This window comes from Pogona vitticeps, chromosome 2 (genome assembly GCF_051106095.1).
Source record: "Pogona vitticeps strain Pit_001003342236 chromosome 2, PviZW2.1, whole genome shotgun sequence".
In the NCBI taxonomy this organism is placed as follows: domain Eukaryota; kingdom Metazoa; phylum Chordata; class Lepidosauria; order Squamata; family Agamidae; genus Pogona; species Pogona vitticeps.
The window spans coordinates 114,565,034-114,586,608 of NC_135784.1; the positions used below are offsets into that span (position 1 = coordinate 114,565,034).

The 21,575-nt window shown below is 40.3% G+C and overlaps 1 protein-coding gene and 1 long non-coding RNA gene across 2 annotated transcripts in view; one reads left to right on the forward strand and one right to left on the reverse strand.

The window, feature by feature from the left end:
- KCNIP1 (potassium voltage-gated channel interacting protein 1) overlaps positions 1-21,575 on the reverse strand; it is a 716,798-nt gene that overhangs the window by 473,580 nt on the left and 221,643 nt on the right. The gene's annotated exons all lie outside the window — the stretch shown is intronic.
- Positions 1,712-18,783, forward strand: LOC144586860 (uncharacterized). The gene is made up of 2 exons (XR_013541927.1): positions 1,712-1,849; positions 18,641-18,783. It is a non-coding gene; the product is annotated as an uncharacterized LOC144586860 (long non-coding RNA).

Here is a 21,575-nt window from a genome sequence, read left to right on the forward strand (position 1 = left end):
TTTATTTCGTCTCATCATAATTGGCAATTGGCAGACAGCTTCTCAGCTGAGACCTGTTTGGCTTGGAAGACCCTTCAGGCCCCTCTGTCTTAACAATGCCTGTGTCCGTGGTGGGTTGTTGTTGCTGATGATTTATTTGTTTGTTTTGTTTTGTTTGTTTGTTTGTTTGTTACTGACAGCATGTTTCTTTACTCAGACATATGCCCAACTATGCTCAGTGGGCCCTACTTGTACATATAGGATTTCAGCCCTTCAAAAGTCAGAAATGAACCTGGGAGCAAAGGAGGGTAACTTTTTAAAAGTACAGTCCCTTGGTAGGCAAGAGAAAGGATCTGCATTGTGGGAACTGGACATCTTTTGCTCCTGCCAACCATTTTTGTGTGTGTGTGTATAATGCACATGAGCTAAATAAATACTGAGATAATTGTAATGCTTTATAAGTTTTTAATAATTCAAAGTATTTTAATCAGTCTTATAGTTTAATTGTTTTTAATGTACAACATATTGTGCTTTTAATTCTATTCTTTTTAATGCTGTGAGCTGCTTTGAGCCTCCTTATCGGAAGAAAGGCAGCCTATAAGTAAGACAAACCAAAAAAGAAATAAAAATGCAAATACATTGCAAGAAGATGTGAATGAGAAATATGAAAGAACCACTGCTTGTTGTGAACTCCTAACATGCTTGTCTCCAGCTCAGCTCCTTTTTACCCCAGTCAGTTTTCAGACATCAGAAGAACAAGACGGCAACTGCAAGAGCTTCTCACTCCCTGTGGAGACACTTTTGTGGTGGCTCCCCCTCCAGTCTACCTTTTCTTCTTTTGATTAGGTTGTCAATTCCTAAGGTGGAATTAGCTTTATATGCTTGCAGTTGCCTTCTCCTGCCATGCCAATCTCCTGCAGGAACTCTTTCCCAACAGTAAAAACAAACACATACATACTGTGCAGGGATCATGTTTGATAACCATCAGGCACCCTTTAACATTTCTTTAATACAATTTGATATGCATTGGTTCCTAATCTCCAAGAAACCTTGAAATAATGGCTGATAGACAGCTCCTTGAAAATATCAGCACCCAGAACAGTGGCAGGATTGGGGGTGGGGTGGGGTGGGGGAACGAAGCTGTAAGTTGGCTAGAAAGATATATTGGGAGTATTTAGTAATGATACATTGAAAAGACAGCTGCACCCTGTTCCTATAAAAAAGATATAACCCAAATGTTTTGAGCCAGGTCTTCTGAGTGTTAAAAAAGTTCGTTCATTCTCTCTCTCTCTCTCTCTCTCTCTCTCTCTCTCTCTGTGTGTGTGTGTGTGTGTGTGTGTGTGTAAAGTTGCTGAATTCAAAGAAATGCTGCACTGAATAATAACATTCCTGAAATACTTTCTCCAAAGACACAAGGAGAAAAACAACACGGAGTCTTGGGGCACCTTCAGGACTAACAAGCATTGTTTAACACAAGCTTTTGTGGACTTTACACCACTTCAATGGATGTCCTGGGCTCAAGCTGATGAAATCTTATGCCAAATAAAACTTGTTAGCTACAAGACCTTTTGTTGTTTTTGCTGCAACTAATATGGCTACCCACGGGAAATTTCCACTGGTACAAAAATCATTCCAACCCTCCCTATTTTCCCTGTTTTCCCTGTGCATCATTGCTTCAATATTCCTCAGCATGTACTTTCAAACCTATTCTGACATCTTGTTTTCTTGTTACAGTTTGGCTATATTCAATCCAGAGTGCAACCAGAACTTTTCCAAATTCCCTAAACATTGCCAGGAGGTTTTTATCATGCGGTCAGCTCCAAAAATTCAACAGCAGTTTCCCTACCTATATGAATCACCACAACATCATGTATGAATATTTCTATTTATTTTTCCCATTTACTGAATATGCACAGAATGTTTCTCCACATACATATATATACAACAAATATGTGCAAATGTATGTGCAGTAAAGTAAAAAAGTGCATTGTTTGCACATGCACACAGACATACCCAAAGGAGAAACATCCTGAATATTGTTATGAACACAATGCTTTATCTAAATTTGTGATTATATATGCCAGACTTCAGATGCAATTAACAGCTCCTTGGAAAGGGAGATCAAGTTTTCATCTTTCATATGAAAGAAATACACCTCTGCCCAAATATAAGTGGTGACAATTTCCAGTTCTTTTTCTCGATTGCATTCAAAACAGTAAATAAATAGAGGCTCACCTCTAGACCTCAGTTTTGTTTCTTCGACAGAAGATGAGGAAGGGATGCCACCAAAATGTATTGTCAAGTTACACCATTCAATGATTAGAAGTAATAACCAGTGGAGAGCTTGTGAGGCATGGAGAGCAAAGCACACTCTGTTATAAAACATACATCTGTTCCTAAAGCTACATATTAATTAGCCTTGGAGAGTGGGGAACATTTTTGTGAAATACAGTCTTTTTCCCCCTGAAAGAAAGAAACACACTTACGTCTGCTCAGTAAAGATGTTCATTCTGAAATCCAGGCTCTAGGAGGCAAATATACAGTTAATCATCAAGCTACAAAGGCCACAGCTAATAATGCTTTTTTACTACTGAACTCATCTCCAGATGGATGCTGCCTATTTAATGCAGTTCTCAGTGTATAATTCATCAAGACTTTGGCTGCATCTGACCTCAATTACTATGTTCCCTTCTCAAGTTATTTTTGAAACAGACTATTCCACACTTGAGCCAAAGCCATGCACAAAAGGCTAATAATAATGGCAGGATTTATATAATCCATAAAGTATCCAAAGTGACTTTAGAAAGTTCAAGCAATCTTTTCACAACTCCAAAAGTGCAGAGCTAGATACCCACAAGCATTTGTGTCACCAGCAAATTTGAAATAAGCACCCTTTTGCAGCCATAATTTAATTGGCCACATAATAATTATTATCATGTGCTGTCAAGGTGCTTCCAACCTATGACAGCCTTCTCAGAGTTTCCCAAGTGCAAAGTACTCAAATGTGGTTAATCATCCCCTCCTGAGGCCACCCTAGGATGGTGTAGGTCATCCAGTTCTGCAGAGGTAGCAGGGCGCATGATACCATCTGGCAAACACATCCTGGGTGGTTTTGGATGGTTCATCTCTAGGGAGGCTCAGTGACAATTCCAGCTCCCAACTTCTGATTCCACAGGTGGGCACTCCAAGCCACTAAACTCTTCCAAATCTAACTGGATGTCACTGGTACCAAACAAAAGATACCACTACATTCAAATACATAAACTTTATTGTTTCTGGCCATAGGCCTTTACAGTGTACAGACTACTGTAATATATAACATCCAATTAAGAACAGGTAATTGCCACAAAACCAATAAAACCCAGTCTAAAAATGTTGTCATGACATATGATGTCAGTCCACTGTATTCAGCATTTATGTGGCATTACGATCCTTGACAAATTGAAATCTCAGCTTCTTAGCTGTCAGTGGAAATTGTGCAACAACATATGCAATGTACAACTGTGTATCGGCAAGCAATCCAACTACTGTTTCAGTGGTGGTACAATTAAGATACATCTGAATGATGGGTGACAGCAATCTTTCTCTAGGATTTTTATAGAGAGGACAGAACAGTAGATAATGAATTAGATCCTCAATCTGGTTGCAGCCAAAGACACATTTTCGTTCCTCAACTGGAATTCCTTTATATCTCCCTTCAAGGTATGCTGAGGCCATCTGTCCAAATCTAAGTTCTGTAAAAGCTTTGTGAATCTGGGGAAAAGTCATTCACATATTTATCTTATTCTTCCACATATCTTGAGCAACCTGTCTCCCAGAGGATTTTGTCTTTCATACGGTTCAAGTATTCAGAATTCAGAACCATATAATTGTAATGGACAACTTGTGGATGCCTAGAAGTGAAATATTCTCTCTCAGAAACTCCCCGCAAGTAGCCTGAATTTGCTACTGAAGTTGGGGGGGGGACCAAAAAGAAGAGAGAATTACCTGTGAAGATGAAGATATGTGGGGATAAATTCTGGGAATGTGGTTCAGCTTATACAGAAAGATGCATATGCTTGTTGCGAAAGGGAAAGGTGTCTTTCTTCCAGCAGTTGTAGCAGTGGTAGTGAGAGGGTTTAAGGGGTACCACATCAGGGCTGCTAACTGCATGAAACTTGGCATCAATTTTGATCTGTCAATAATGGCTACCCATGTGCCAAACCACAAGTGCAGCACCCCCGAAAGTTCCAAGATTCTAACAAAAGCTGGGGATTGAGTCCTACAATGCAGCCAACCCTTCCCAATCTCCATTCCTGTGCCAGAAAGACGCAAACCTTTTGAAGACCTCATTTTCACAGTCTCTTTTCTGATGCCCTCCCTCTCCCACTTCTTTCTCCTATCTCATTTGCCACACTCCCTGTAACTTTGGGGAGGTAACAGTAACTGGAAAGATTTTACTCTTCAGCAGAGTCACAATCGAAGGGCTCAACTGGGTCTTGCAGTTTCTGGGTCACGTGAAGTTTTAGAAACATACTCCAGCTCCTCAGCCAGACGTACAACAGCCTTGGGTTCAGGGAATTCCTCCTTCTCATCTGATTCTGAACTCAGGACTGGAACCAGGACAATACCAGCTCAATGACTGGAGCAGAAATCCCATTCAGAGGCTTCCAAATAAGTATCAAAGTCAGATATCACGTGCTAGCAGCCTGGCATTCAACCAGATGGTAGAGAAGAACCACGCATATTTTCTGCATCATCCTTTTCGTGTCCTGAACTCTGCAGGATATCCAGTCGTGTGTGTGAAAACTAGAGTAGGTTTACTGAAATTTAGAACCTGAGTCCAGATTATAAAATGTTGAGTGCACCTCCATTTTTTTCTCTTGAGTTTCCTGCTTATGTGTATCTCATGTTATGTAAGCTAATGGTCATTTTTGGTTCTGTATAAAAATTGTTCAATTGGCATTCCCTTTTATTGTGGCCTAAAGCACGGACAAAAAACATCTAGAGTCTTGTCTGAAAGATGCAGACAACACAGGTATTCTCTAGCTCAGTGGTCCCCAACCTTGGGCCTCCAGATGTTCTTGGACTACACCTCCCAGAAGCTTTCACCACCACCTCTGCTGGCCAGGATTTCTGGGAGTTGAAGTCCAAGAACATCTGGAGGCCCAAGGTTGGGGACCACTGCTCTAGCTAATAGAAGCCACTCCCCTGTTGGAAATGGTGTGTGGCTGAGAGATGTGGTATGCACAACTAAAACCTCATCCAGATTCTTGGGAGCTCTTTGCCAAAAAGATATTGCCCAGATGTGATGGAGGCCCTTGGATCTGTAGCTCATCTTCTTTTATGTGCAACTGAAAGATCTTGTTATTTGCCCTCTTTTATGTAAATTTCAGGGTTATTCTGACAAGTAACTGATTAAGTACCGTTATCTTGGACTGGAATTCCCATGTTATAACCCCACCTGCTAATTTTATCTTACTTACAATGGGAGTACAGGTTCAGATATTAAATGGTTAGTAATTAATGCACCATCAAGAAGGAAATGACTTACAGCAACCTTTTTCAAAGCAAGTGAGAAATTTAAGGTGTGGTTTTATCAGTTCCATTCCCTCAGTGAGTTTCCATGGCCAAGAGGGGATCTGAATCCTGGTCTCCAGAATCCCAGTATGTCACTCTATTCACTAGGCACTGGATACCTTAAAGACCACAAGAGAAGCAGGTGGTCTACAGGCTCCCAAATTCCCATTTTTGAATTAAGTAATTTTGTGCCTTCAAGTTGGAACCAAGGTATAGTGACCCTCACAGGACTTTCAAGGTAAACGAGATATTTAAGGAGTGTTTTGCAGTTCCACAACCCCAGTAAGTTTCTATAGCTGAGCAGAGATTTGAAACCCATCCCTCCTGGGTCCTAGTCCATTCTATCTATCCACTACACCTCATTGGGTATTAAATAACACTTGATAACATTTCCCCATCCTACTTCATATTTCAGTGTACCTTTTCTATCTTATGTGTAAATGGGTTGGCTTCCAATGAAAGAGAGAAGGGGGGGGGAGAGAAAGATGGAGCTAGGGAGAGGAGTAAAAAGAAAGAAATGTGAGTTCAGCAGCACATCCACCTAAGAGAACCATGCATCATACCTAGGCTTTGACAAATTGGTCTATTCTAGGCCAACAGCAGTTTAATATGATGATAATAGGCTTCATGGTCTGAACTGAAAATGCTAAGGATGGGAGAGAGTTTACACTGCAGTTGTTTTTATAAGAATCGAACAAAAATCTACATATATTTGCATATTCCAGATGGAGAGGACATGAGCTTTCTTAAAAAAAATCAAATGTAGGAGAAACAAACATAGGCTGTCATTTATTCCCTGCCAAAGCAATGAGTGCCTAAGTCTAAAACAGTTTGAATTTGAATTGCTTTGTATTCAGCCATGTTGGTCCGGCGTTTGGACTGCCACCTTCTCTTTTCTGTGCGCGCGCGCGCGCACACACACACACACACACACACACACACACACACACACACACACACACACACACACACACACACACACACACACAGACACACACAGACACACACACACACACACGGATGTGCCTCATTTTTAATAAGCTATGTAGGTACAACAAGGTCAGAGCTTGGAATAAATTAAATATATATAATCAAAATGTAACAACAGCAGAACCTAGCAGTTCGAAAGCATGTAAAAATGCAAGTAGATAAATAGGTACCTCCTCAGTGGGAAGGTAACGGCGTTCCGTGTCTAGTCGCGCTGGCCAGGTGACCACGGAAACTGTCTATGGACAAACGCTGGCTCTATGGCTTGGAAACGGGGATCAGCACCGCCCCCTAGAGTCGGACACGACTGGACTAAATGTCAAGGGGAACCTTTACCTAACAATAGCCAGACACAATTAACATTCTAATTTTATTTGTTTAGACACCAGTTAGTTAACCCTTATCCTTGATTTTAATAATTTAATAGTTCTCATTAATAGTTCGGCCAAGACAGTAACCAACAGTCAAGTCATTGAAAGAGCAGGAGCCACGGCCAGGAGAAGGGAAGCTGATCATGGCAGCAAAAGCTGGGAGTTGGAGTTATTTTGTTTAAAATTCTTTGGCTGTGTTATGAAAGGACCCTGATGCACAGGAGTGGCTAGAAATGTAATGAGGCAAGAAGAGAGTGCAACCTGTGGTGGGAAGGACACTGGAGCCAATTTTACAGAGATAAGAAAAGGGAGCAAGAACCCTAAGACAGCCAAGGGTGTCAGTCGGGGGGGGGGGGGGAGTTGTCACACAGGAGAAGAAAGCGAAACCTATTGTCACATGCACGAGTGAAGTGAAGTGAAAGTTTACACCCTTAATCATAAACACCCTGCTGCTGGATCATTCCAAATGTACATCTTTTTCAGTATCCTGTGTCCCACAGGATCCAATCAAATGTCCATAGAAAGCCCACAGGCAAGGCTCAGTGGTGGCAGCCCTCCCCTACTGTCTCTCTATTATTTATGTTCAAAATTTATATTCTACCTGTCATGAAATATTTAAGGCTGCTTGCAGTTCATGTAAAACACACAAATTGTACTACACACAAACGATTGAAATGTGAAAGACAGACTAACAGCCAAAAACTAGAAAAGCCCACAAGAGCAGAAATGTATCTCGCAGGTTCTAAAATCTTTATATTTTTAAAAGTCTTGAACTTAGAAACTGGATATGTGATTGGTTATCATCATTATCTTGGAAAGCAGGAGATATGCCACTCACCCCACCCACGTGTGTTATAAAAATGCATATGTGAATATGTATTTAGAGAGCATTTTTAAAAAATTAATGCAGAAAGAGAAACTAATTTGCTCATACAAACACCAGAGATTGACACAGACCATAAATGGACGTATTCACACACCCCAGTGGCAGCTGCGAAAAATGCTCCATGCACCTCTATGCAGAGATTACGAGACGGTTTTTCACAAAACCAAGCCACACCGCTATTAATACAGCAACAAAAAGAAAAGTAACAAGTAATCTACTGTCCTCCATAATTTGGTTTTCCGTTGTCACTTGAGACACAAGGAATGAGGGTGGCCAACTTCTTCAGCTGGTGGCGCTGCTGGACTGAGCCAAAGATTAGCCATTTCTGCTTCATTGGCCCCTAGGCATGGGGCCCTGGAGGGTAAACCTAAAAAAATATGCTAGGGTGGAAATCAGACAGAGCAGACTGAATCATAAACAGACATGAAAGGATATGGAATAAACTGATTCCTCAAAGCCTAAGTCACACACATAGTTTTTACTGGGGTGACTGCTGCTGAACAAAATCTCTCCCTCCCCCCCCTCCCTTCTCAACAGCAAAGAGGCTCTGAATTTCCCTTGGCACATGAATTATCTGCAGGCAGGCAGGAAATCCTAGAACTGTGTCTCTGACCTCTTTGTTCTGCATGTTCTTAGCCCCATCCCTCCCCTCCCCCAGCAATTATCACAGAAGGATGGAACATATCTTCCCATCTGATGCAGTTACGGAAGGGCAAACTCTCCCCCAGGAATTTCAAACAGCGGTCATACCTGTTCCGCTGCAATGCCCTCTGAATGCCACTTTTGACAAAGGAGCCTAATTTTAAGAACATCGACCAAGAGGTAGGCTCATTCCAATCTAATCAAGTGAATTGGATGAGAGGTATTTAAAAATATGTGCCTTTTACCCACTAGCTTCCAGTTTATCTTTGCTTGCTTGCTAGTTTGTAAGTATTTCAGTAACGCTTTGTGCTCTTATAAATACATCACTCATTGCACACCAAATATAATGTAGAGGGATGGAAGATCATGTACGCTTTTGTAAGGAAAAATAAAAGATCCCTCATATTTTCATCAGTCAAAAAAGGGACAGCCTTGGCCCCTCGAAACATCTCTGTCCACCATTTCAATTCAGATAACAGTCTGTTCTTTATCTAGTAGGATTCACCGCCAGTGACCAGTTTCATCACATCTCAATTTTGCTGCTTAATCTCACATTTTCTTCTCACGCTGTTAATGAACACCCTATGCCAGCAGGGCAATTTCCAATAGACTTTTCCCAGATCTTATGGGGACACCCCGCCCACTCTTTTTACACTAGTAGTTATCCAAAGGACAGCAGCAGAAAGAAAGAAAGAAAAACCTGAGAGAGACGTTTGGCAGAAGTCCCCATGGCAATGCTATTGATTCAAGAGGTGTGCTCTTTTTTTCTTCTGTGAGAAATATAACAATGTCTCCAGAGCAGAACTGAGAAAAATAACCCATTAGAGGCAACTGCACAAAAGAAAGCCTTGTAGATCAAATGATGAGGGATAACGATACCTAGCCAGTTCAGGGAGACATATCTAGTCCAAGTATTGTCCTTTTAAAAGAAAAGGGTTATATACATCAAGGAAATAAAATTGGAGACAAGAATATGTATTTTTTTGAGGGAAGCTCTACTGTATTGTTATATTCACAATATTGTGAATACTAATGCCTTGAGACTTGTAAAAGATCCTCCATCCTCAAACAAGTCTTGTTAATGTCCAAACCTATCATACTGGCATCCTGAGAAGGTTGATATTTTCAATGCACCATGAAACCAGAGCATTTTAGTATTCTGAACACCACTTCTCCATATCCCTGTGCTCGCTCTCTATTTTACTCACTCACAAACACACACACATTGTGCTCAGCCTGGTATCTTTCACGATGTGTCTGTAGCTACTCCTCTAAATGTTCAGTATTATGCTTTTGCTAAAATTGGGGAGACTCAAGGGGTTGGAATTGTGAAGGAGAAAGCAATGTCTAGACTGCGGATCTATCACAGAAAGTGCTGTACTTTATGACCTTCTGCCAACTGTTTTCTTTATCAGATTTTTTCATCAGATTAGCAAGTGGTTCAGGATGATTGCTTGAGGTTACCTCAACAGGAGCTAAAAGTCTTGAGATATGCAAAGACCACTCCTGGAACACACACCTCCAAAACACATCTCAAATCCAGACAGCAGTCCTAAGAACCTCTCACCATGCAAGGGGGTGGTGTCAAAATATGATTATATAGCCTTTCGGTCCGATCCTGAACCCTGTCAGAAAAAAAAAAAAGGAACACCGCGGTATGTCTGATAATGAAATAACTAATAAAACAGTGAAGTTTTCTACTTTGTTCTACCATGCCATTGCTGGGGGTGGGAAAACATCAGACAAAAGTAACTTAGTAGAAATCCAACCACCAAACACCATAAAGTTCAGTTCTTAATTTCTGACAGTTGAATCTGCCTTATTTGCACCATTACCGCTGGATACGTCACTGGATTTCACATGGCCCAAGAGTGTGTCCACTCAAAATAGGAAAGCAGCAAAGCTGAAGCATGACTCAACCATAACTAAGCAGTTGATACAGAACAAATTCTAGGAAATCTAGCCATCAAGGAGCAGTGTTGTTATTAGTTGACTTAACATGTTCTATCAATTTGCCATGTAAGTTATTTATTAACAACTTTTCTTCATGACCCACCCTTTTATTTCACACATAATGCAGCTGTTAGGTTTTGGGAGTACTTGATACTGTTCCTTACAGCAGTGTTGATATAGCTAGCTGTGTGATAATTAGAAAGACAGTTTGGCTAAAATACATGCCAACTTATATATTTTTAAGTTGGCATATATACCTGCCAGCTAACCAATACCACAATAAATAGAACTCCACCCTGGAATGAGGACAGCGATTACTTTTTGTATCTCATGTTTCTGAGAACTACTCATTTAGCCTCATTAGAGAGACAGCACAACATGAAACGCTGCTCAGTTTTACACCATATGAAAACGGTCATGTCACAGCTAGAGTTCTGGTCTGAGGGAGGAAAAGCATTTGTATCAAGCTCTGCTCGCTTTTTAATCTTTATTTTTAATACTTACAAAGTATTCAGCTGCTCAAGTCGATTCATTAAAAGAACTTTGCTTCCTGGTGGTGGCTGGAACCTAAGACAGCAAGAAGCATTGAGTATCCCGGGGGGGGGGGGGGCTTTATCAGCAACACAATGTTTGGAAAGGACTGAGATTGTTTCGAGGAAAATTCAAGGTCGTACAAGAACTACACTGTAATACTGTGAGTTATTTAGAAGATACTTAGAAGTCAAATGTCAGGAGTTGCCTGAGCTATCTAATAAGGAGACATCACAGAAGGCAAGGTAATAAAGAAATAAAGAAACCTCACTAGGATTTGCACTAGGATTTGTAGACGGCTCTAACTCTCCTGGTTGCAGCTGTGATTCAACAGCATGTATAAACACTACCAATGGTCATTACTAGAGCCCAGAAAACTCGTGCTGGAAGTAACAGTGCTCCCAGAAGCAAAAGACTTCTGCGTGCCTTTAACCTCCATTAGTCAACAGGACTTTTCTAGTTCCACTGGGCAAAGGTTTTCAAGGGAATTTGTCTCAAGTACTCCATCTATCTTAGACAATCAAGATTTGAATATGACCATCAGAGATTCCCAAAGAAATGATGTGGCTGAAGACTTTGCTCACTACTTGATTGGAAATTGGTCAGTGGACCCAGGATTGCAGGAAAGGTCATCAATTTTATAAATGGAACTGCCTGAGAAAAATCCAAATTTATCAAACACCGATCCAAAGAATATATCCATAGAAGAACAAATAGGCAAATCTTATGGGCTTGATAATGAAGACATCAAAATTATCTGCAATCAGTTGCATGACCAGTGCTTCCTATCTGCAAAATCAACTCAAAGCATCTTCGATAAACTACACGCACTACATCAAGAAATATTTGACCTGAAACAACTCTCCAACTCATAGCCACCCTGATAAAAACAGGGATTTTGACAGCAGCACCCTCCCCCCGGACATTTCCTAACCCAGACTTAAACTTCTACTAACCAGGAAGTGAGATTCATACATTAGAAACAAACAAGAACAATCCCTGCCTAACTCAGAAAGAACAGCATCTTATACAGCAGTTGGAGGACATCGAGTTGGCTTCAAACTTTGAAAAGGTTCCAGAAACTCAGGCTGAGAATTGTAACGCAAGTAAAGCTCCTGAGGAAATGAATTTAACTCTTTCAAATGTAGACTTCATAGCAATTGATGAATGGCAAGATGTTATCCCAGACGTAAATGATCCACAGTCCTCATTTATAGCCCCTACAGATAGGGACAACACACAGCCGGACAATACCTACTTACGAATTCTTACGGAAGTAGACTCCATAACAGAGAAGCCACAGTCTAAAGTCTCACCATCCAACACTGTGAGTCATATTACTATATACAACTGGCCTTTAAAAAGGTCAAATAATATATGGAAAACTAACACTGATGTAACACAGGACATGTCACAGCTATAGTTCAGGCTTAATCCATTTTGTTTATCCCAAATAAAATGATACCATCTGTTTCCACTGAGGTCAGTTCTTGCTTTCCTAATGTCTACTGTCACATTTCTTAGCTCTTTGGGCTGCAGTCATGATAGGAATATGCAAATCTGAAAAGCCTACATGTAGACACACATCCCTTTTCTAACCACCATATTCAGTCCATGCCTAGTTCCATGTGGTCTTTTAACAGAACAAGACCTATCCTTTTATTTATTTTTTTCATTTATTTCAGATATATTCATATTTTAAATTGCATACATCCTTACAGACCCCTTCCCCATTGACTACATCATTTTGAGCAATTCTCAGCATGCATTTCTCTATGCATACCTTTCAACTGTGCTCATTTTATTCAGATATATCAATATGAGGATTCAAGAATAAAAACTGTGTCTACCTTACAGCAGTGGTCTCCAACCTTGGGCCACCAGATGTTCTTGGACTTCAACGCCCAGAAATCCTGGCCAGCAGAGGTGGTGGTAAGTCTTCTGGGAGTTGTAGTCCAAGAACATCTGGAGGCCCAAGGTTGGGGACCACTGCCTTACAGGATGTCTGAGAACTGTGGACCATTCAGCCTTAGACTGAACATGAGTTCTTCATACATGCCTAAATAATGATCATGCTAACAAAAAAGCAAATCCTTTTACTCCCCCCTTTCTTTCAAGCAAATGTGGAAAGAATTGCTTGTTGTTGTGTTAAAACTGTGGGTCAAATTGGCGTTAAAATTAATGTGCATTCCCTATGATTAACCCATTTGTCCTCAGTGGAAATTCCTCAGAAATACATCCCACAACAATCAGACAGGTAAACTATGTTTATTTCCAGTGACCAATTATAAAACAAAGCAAAATGAAAGCCGTATACGCAGGTGAGGAAAATCAAATAATTGTATCCAATTTGGAGATCATCTCTTTCTAAAACATATCCAGTTTCATCCTTTTATGTTAGGTTCTAAGGGCTCAACTGAAATAACTATTTCTTGCTTTAAATTGTTTAAGACTTACTGTTGACTATTATAGACACTACTTTTCAGTTTTATCTCTTATTAGGACTCCTCTATTATTATTATTTTCTCAGAGCATTTTACAGAAAGCATTAAGAATCATTTATTCACCCACATATTTCCTCTGTACCATTTCTGGATGATCTTGGATTGGGAAAAAAACCTTTCAAAAACATACAACACATAGAAGAGATCAGGAAACCTGCGCCTCAAGGCAAGATATACTTCTATTCCCTTTCGGGTCTGATATTATTCAGTCGAGTTTTAAGTCAAGCTGTAGCTGAGACAAATCCTTATGTGAAGCATTCACCCTTTCAAACCTCAGACAATCGTATCTGGAGATTAATATGCCAGCAAGGGTTCTCCATTTCCATCTAAGTCAGCACTTCAGCAGACACCTGCATGTTTTAATCTCCAACAGACTTAATACTGAAGCAACTTTAGTGCAATACACTTATTATAACAAGGGTTCACCTGACAATATAAGAAATGGAAACGCTTCGTGGCAGGGATGGGGGACTAGAAGGTCTGAGGCCACATCTGGCTCCTCTGAGGTCTTAAGTCTGGTTGACCGGAGTTCTGTTTCCAATAACACCATGTTTTTATGGTTTTCCAATTTCTGAAAATGTAGTTTTTCTCTGTCCTTCCTTAAGCTTAGCTACTGTCATCAAGAAGTACTGAGAACTTGCAAATTTGGTAGTAACTGATGGGTTATTTATGTCTTTTAAGCAACCATTTTGCTCTTTCGTGCTTGCTTCATGTTTGCTTAAGGGAAAGACACTGGTTTTATGCTGCCACAGGTTGTGTAAAATGTAAAAAAAAACACAAAAAAAAAAACACCACAACGAAACCCCCCTTTCTCCTCCAGAAATTGATGGAAACGACTTTCATAGGGGCTTGTCAGTTTGTCTCGCTGCATTGAGATAGCCTATCTCAACAAGGAACAAGAAAATTGTGAGATGAACTGATCTCCCTACATTAAGCTAACAAGTGCAAAACCATGAGGGTAGGAGGATGTACACACCCCATACTTGACCCTGGACAGAACTCTTCACCCAAAACACAACTGAAGGAGAGCCAGATCAGGTCCAAGTTTGGCACTACAGCTGAGCAGCCATTCAACATATCCAACCTCATTCCGTTTCTCAACTATACTATTTGGATTGGGGCCTCTACTCCACAATCTTACATTAGCATTGCTCCTAAAAAATGGAAAGCAACCGAGGTCCAGATTTGTACAATAAGCTTGTGAAAGGACCTGTGCTTTTAAGGGTAAAAATTTAGGGTCAATAATGTTTTGCAACTCCTTTAGAAAGATTTAGCTTTACTTCTCACCCTATTACTTACTGGAGGGAAGGATGAAGTAGGCAATGATCTTCCAAAGTGGAATAAGAAGTGATTTTGAAGTTTTATTTCTGATAGTTCAACAGGTTCTTTTCTTCAGTCACCTGGAAAGAATGGCCTGGGCTATTCTGGGAGCTGTATACCCTAAAAGAACTTTTCCAACCTCTCTCTTTTCTTCTAGTGTACAGTTCATAAATAGTAGCTTAAGCTTATTCTTTCTTTCTTTTTCTTGAATCTTTATATTATTAAATGAAAACATATTGTAAAGAAACAAAAGAACAACAAACAAATGAAAAATAAAACACAATAATTATACACAAACAAAATTGAAAGAATGTACTCCACCACCACCCCCCCACTGGGACCAATAGGTTTAAGCTCATTCTAAGTGTTCAAAAATAAAAAAATAAAAATCCAGGAATTTTAGCATAGCAATTGTTACATTAAAACTGTGACACAATCTACTAGAGAGACAGATGGACACAGAGTATTCCATATCAAACCTCTTATTACCAAAGAGGTTCATTCATTGTTTTGTTGATTCTAGCCATTTGACAAGATCAACAGCTCCTGATCTAAGGAAAGAACCTTTGGGGAAACTGAGCTGGTGCATATGACAGAGGGAAAGGAATTACAGCAAAGGATTACAGATTACGGATCTGGACATCGCACTGTTGTCACCTTTGTTTCTCAGCTCCCCCTAATCTCCCTTCCAGGGGTGCACTCAGGAATCAACCACTTTAATTAATAAGACTGATGGAGAATAAATGCATAGTTGTGTGAGACATGTTTATGTCTACTAGCTTCATCCCCCTGCTCCATATTAATCCAGCCTTCTGCACAGCCCATATAAAAATACAGCCACACACTTGCAGATTCTTTATACAGTCCTGCATTCTTTAAAAAAAAAAACAAACAGCAGAATTCTTTGCAGAATTTAGGCAAATTTACTTGCTGGGAAAAAAAAATACCGTTCTCACTTCTAAGAATCTTCACAAGACTGTCGGTTCCCTTGGTTTAATTCTTCCCATTTCCCAAAGGGTTAAATTTGCCTTTAAGAGATAGCTGCTTTTAGGGAAAATGTTTTTCTCTAGAGAGCAAAGAGAGCACTTGTTCTTTGCCCATGGAATGTGTGTGTTTGTGTGGGGAAATGGTTTGATCAAGACCTTCTCATATAATGGAAATCCAATCCTTATTCAGGGGCTACCATGGAAATTTAAGACATGTTCACACACACACGTCACCTATTTAATGGCCAAAATCTTCTTGCATAGCTATATAAATGGTGTAAGATTTGGAAACAGAATGCCTCAGGAAATCACCATAGATCTTATCCAATTTGGTGATTCAGTGTGCAAGATATAACATCTACAGAGATTTCTTAAATTGAGGCAAATTATCTCCAAAAGTTATATTGTTTACCACTCTACTGCCTTGTTAGACCTGAATATTCCTCCTCCTATTCCCCTTCCGGCTGCTCCTTTAATACAGTTCAAAATATCACACCATTGTAAGAGCCATCTCAATAAAGAGAAAATACAGAGTACTGTATAAAAGGTCACTGAGTTTGTATCATAAAATCGGGTGACAAGCATTAATTTAGATTAACCTTTTAAAAGGTTATGCAAATTCAAAAGGATGGGCCTGTCAACAACAGTGAAAACCAATGTGGAATGATGATGAGACATTTGAGAGTCCCCATCTCTGGTGTGTGTGTGTGTGTGTGTGGAAGAATGATGAAACTGAGGCTGTCCTACTTTGGGCACATCATGAGAAGGTACTCAGAAACTATTACAGTGCTAGAAACAATAGGAATAGCAATATGAAAACATAATGGGATTGTTGCTGCTATGTGCCACCAAGCTGCATCTGAGCTATGGTGACCACATCTCCACATTCATTTGTTTTTGACAAGACAGGCTGCCTAGACACCTCAGAACAAGGTGCTGAGATTACATCGATACTTACAGGATTTCTTGGCTCCAATGTGAGAATGAGACAAGCACTTATTTTGCCTTCAGTCATTCTGCAATTCGCACAAAATATCTCTGCACAAAGCTATTTTTCTTTCCCTTTCCAAAGCAAACATATACACTAGGCATGAACAGGATGACTAGCGGGTCAGAAACAGGCAAATGACCTATATATAGTTCTTCTAGTTTTTAAAAAACCCATGCAATGCAAAAACAGCTCTTCAAGCTTAGCTATGGACCTTGCACAATTTGCACAACTTATACCAAAACAGTTCTCAGAAATGCAAAACCTCTTTGTCAATACCCACTATCTTGCAGGTTGAAATAAAAATTCTAAGATTTCTCCCCTTCACAGGGAAGTACAAGACCAGGGATGATTCACACCCCTATTCCACACTTATCAGAATGCCCAGAGTTGATTGTGGAGTCCAGTCTGCAATCCAATGTGAAGTTGAGGACAGCATCCATTCTGCTCTCTGCCTTGATGAGCACAATTCCTAGGTTATATTCAACCTCATCTAATTCTGTTTAAAGAGCCAAGAGTAGTATGGGGGAAAACTGCAAAAGGCAGTCACATTGACTGATCGCGAAGGGGGAAAGACCCGCTTGTGTATACTTCTCATTAGCTCAGCCTTGGTTCTATTATTTTTTTCTTTTTTAAAATGAGCATAACTTTTTATGTGGTTTTCGTGAACACATGCAGTTTTATTACACGAGATGCAACAATTCTAATGGTTGTTGGTGCCATTAGTGTTGGTATAACTTAAATACACAGAGAGATAGAAAGAGAGAGGGGGGGTGTTCTGTGGAAACCAGCAAATGATCAGCATGTATTCGCAAAGGCTTTCACGTCTGAGATCTAATAGTTGTTGTGGGTTTTTCAGGCTCTTTAGCTGTGTTCTGAAAGTTGTTCTTCCTAATGTTTCGCCAGTCTCTGTGGCCGGCATCTTCAGATGACTGGAGTAGGAACTCTGTCCATGCTGTGTTCTCAACAGAGTTCTCAACAGAGCATGGACAGAGTTCCTACTCCAGTCCTCTGAAGATGCCCACCACAGAGGCTGGCAAAACGTCAGGAAGAACAACCTTCAGAACATGGTCAAAGAGCTCGAAAAACCCACAGCAACCAAATGATCAGCATGTTTGCACAAATGTTGATCTTTACTATCCTTTCTGAAGATAATGAAATAGTATATGGTTTTCCTAATCACAATTTCCATTCTCCCTTGTTGCTGTTTTTTTCAGTCAGTCATTCTGTGCCTTGCTGAGGGGACATTCAGCTGAGGGGATAAGGTCAGAAGAGGAAAACAAGTAGCACCACCAACTAATTTCTGTTACCTCCAAAAGATGTGACGGGGCCTTTAATACCTGAAAAGAACTGCATATGAGATCTATGATTCCGCCTTACATTACAAGCCTTACAAAAACGCAATCCAATCTGCATTAATCAATATTGCCAGACAGATTTTCCAATCATAAAACCAGCTTCGAGATGGCGGACCAGTGGACCAGCCTCTTAGCCAAGCAAGGCCAGAACAAATGCTTTGGGAAATTTAGTTGTTCATGTTACAGTACTTAATATGTTTCAAGAATCATCTGGAAAAGAAAAACTAATCTATTTATCAGCATGGAAACCTGCATTTTAGTTAATTAGGAAGAGATAGAAAATCATAAGGAACAACAGGAACATGGCAGTGATGGATCACATCACATGTGGCTCCTCTCAGGAACAAAGCATCCTGATAATTTCACCAGTGCAGTCGAGGGAGGGATGTAATATATTGCTTAAACACATGCACACTCACTCACACACGCTAAATATGCTTTGGAGAACTGGTATATTCTGCATAAAATTTATTGGCCTGGAAAAAAAAGAGAACATACTAATTTGGCAGATACCTTCTTTCTTAATTTGAAAATGTGTCGAACAGTAATTCACACTTTACTGTGTGTACCTTGCAGTCTTCCCCACTGGAAACCCATGAGTGGAAGATGACAGACATTTGCCTTCCAAGAATACCTGCATCTGGAACTGCTGGCCCAGAAATCATCTTGCTGGTGGACAAAACGAAATGCCTGCAGATCTTAGAAGCTTATTTGTAAAGGTAACTAGTTACAATTGTAGTTCCAAGATCCCCCTCATCCAAGAGTACTTAGTCACCATTATAGTTATAACTATATAATACTACTTTTACTTCCTCCATTTCTTCAAAAGTAACTAAATAGTTCCTTTTAAAAATCTGAACACTACCACTATCTACAGGTGGAGAAATACACATTGGTCAAATCTTCACATTGCTTTGCTGTCCACCACAGCAAAACAGCTAGATGAGGTACTCCATCGGCCAGCAGATGAACCATAGGCTATTGTTTAGTTTGGCTGCTCTGCTATCACTATAAAAGAGCTGGAAGACATGCACTGCCAAAGAGGTGACATAACATAACTCAGTTGTGATTTAGCTGTGACAAAAAGAACTTCATTGGAAGTAATTAGCTATATGTAAACAGCTACCATCAAGTTCTGATGGCTGCAAAGTTGTGCCTATATTTTCCACAGGATCTCCATGGTCATGCTTCTGAATACCAGGTAACAGCAGTAGGTGAGGGGGGGTTTGCCATCCAGCCTGTTTCTGAGCTTCTCTACCTGGTTAGCTAGTGAGGGACAGAAGATGGTGGGCTACAAAGATAGGAATGGGTGAGAAGTTTACTTTAGCTAGCTCTTGGTAAGAATTTACTACCTTTGCCAATTTCATTCATTTATTCATTCATTCATTTTACCCTGCTTTTCTCCTTTAAAAAAGGACCCAAGGAGGCTTACATAATTAAAATAAAATACAACATTTGAAAGTTAAAAACAGTAAATTAATCAAACAATTTAAAATAATTAAATGAATGATATATTTAAAATGTTACATAAATTATTACTAAACAGATTTAAAAACAAGGGGAAAAATACATACATCTCATTTTAAAACCTCCCTTTAGACAGCCAGTCACTAAGGGAAAGCCTGCCTGAAGATAAAGATCTTCACCTGGTTGTGGAAGGACAGCAAAAATGGGGCCAGGCTGGCCTCCCATGGGAGGAAGCTCCAGAGTCTAGGAGAAGCAACAGAGAAGGCCTTCTCTCATGTCACCATCAAATGCACCTGTGAAGGTTGTGGGCCCAGGAGAAAGGCCTCATGTGATGGATCCTAACACTCATAAAGGGAGACACGGTCCTTTGGGATTCAAGGTGTTTAGGGCTTTATAGGTTAAAACAAGCACTTTGAACAGAGTCCAAATATGAATCAGCAACCAGTGGAGTAGGAGGGTTATATGATCCCTGTAACCAGCCCCAGTTAACAATTTGGCGGTGGCGTTTGGACCAGTGGAGTTTCCAAACACTTTCCAAAAGCAACCCCGGGCAGAGCGCATTACAGTAATCCAGATGGAATGGAACTGCGACATGTCTCGGCATGGCCAGATCAGACTTCTCCAGCAATGGCCACACCTGGCACACTGGATGGGAAGAACTTGTTGCTAATTCTGTTTGATCATAGATATTTCATACTCAGTGTGGTGTAAATGGGTAAAGTAATGGACAAGGACTCAGGGGACCTGGGTTTGACTTCCAAGCTCTGCCCTGAAAACTCACAAAGGGTAAAACTGCTAAAACCACTTATTTGGTGCCTCACTTACTTATTAGGGTCACTATAAGCCACTTCTGACTTGATACCACAGAAGAAGAAGAAGAAGAAGAAGAAGAAGAAGAAGAAGAAGAAGAAGAAGAAGAAGAAGAAGAAGAAGAACAACAACAACAACAACAGCAGCAGCAGCAGCAGCAGCAGCAGCAGCAGCAACAGCAACAGCAACAGCAACAACAACAGATAATTAGGGTTGCCAGGTCTCGAACTGGAATTTCAGGATATTGTTATAGGTCGCCAAGTGGGAATATATATTGTAAACCAAAAATGTGTTGCTTATATACTGCTCCATAGCACTTAAAGCACTCTCTGAGCATTGTGCCTATCCCCCCCTCCCCACCACCAGCTAGGTACTCATTTTACTTACCTCAGAAGTATGGAAGACTTTGTCAATCTTCCAGCTGGCTACCTGAATCCATTGGGACTGAATGCAGGCTGTCAGGAGAGTTTTCACTGCAGTATTGCAGTGTAAACACTGTGCCAAAAGGCAGCACGAGATAAGTGGTGTGAGAGAAGGATGTTTTAATTTTGTCTATCATGACTGTTGTGCATCATGCGTATCACTGGTGCATCAAAAAGTCAAGAACAAAGCAGGGGACTAATGTGAAAAGCTAATGGGCAACTGCCCTTGGGCCCATTATGTCATTTAGGGCCAAGCAGGGAATGGGATGCCAGAGCCATGACTTGTGTGTGTCCTTGTTGCACAGGCCTTGACAACAATAGTACAGGGCCTGGTGTGGAAAAGAAAATCCTGTGCGTCAATGACGAGCCTTGGTGAGTCCCCAAAATTGCAACCTTTCCCCATCAGAGTGTTGGTCCAGCTCTTGCCTATATTTCAATCATTTCTCATTGATGAAGGTATTGGCTTCTGGCTGTTTCTTTGAACCATGAAAATCATTTTAATTTATATTAATTGATTTCTAGTCAGCAGACACAGGCTACTTTCCCCACGGGCCTGCTCAATAGAAGCTGAACTTCTGTTGATTTTTTGTTTGCTTGCTTGTTTTTAAATGCACTCCATATGTTAACTCAGCTACATACTTCTACCAACAGAAAAGTGTACCTTGGCTGTTACTCATTCTGTCAAGCCACAAAAGATCTCCTCTAATCCTTTATGTATTTAACGTTTGATTGTATGACCAAGCAAATTTCACATGCCCATTAAACAACAAATTCTTCTAACTCATACAAATATGCAAAGCAAGAAGCCCTGA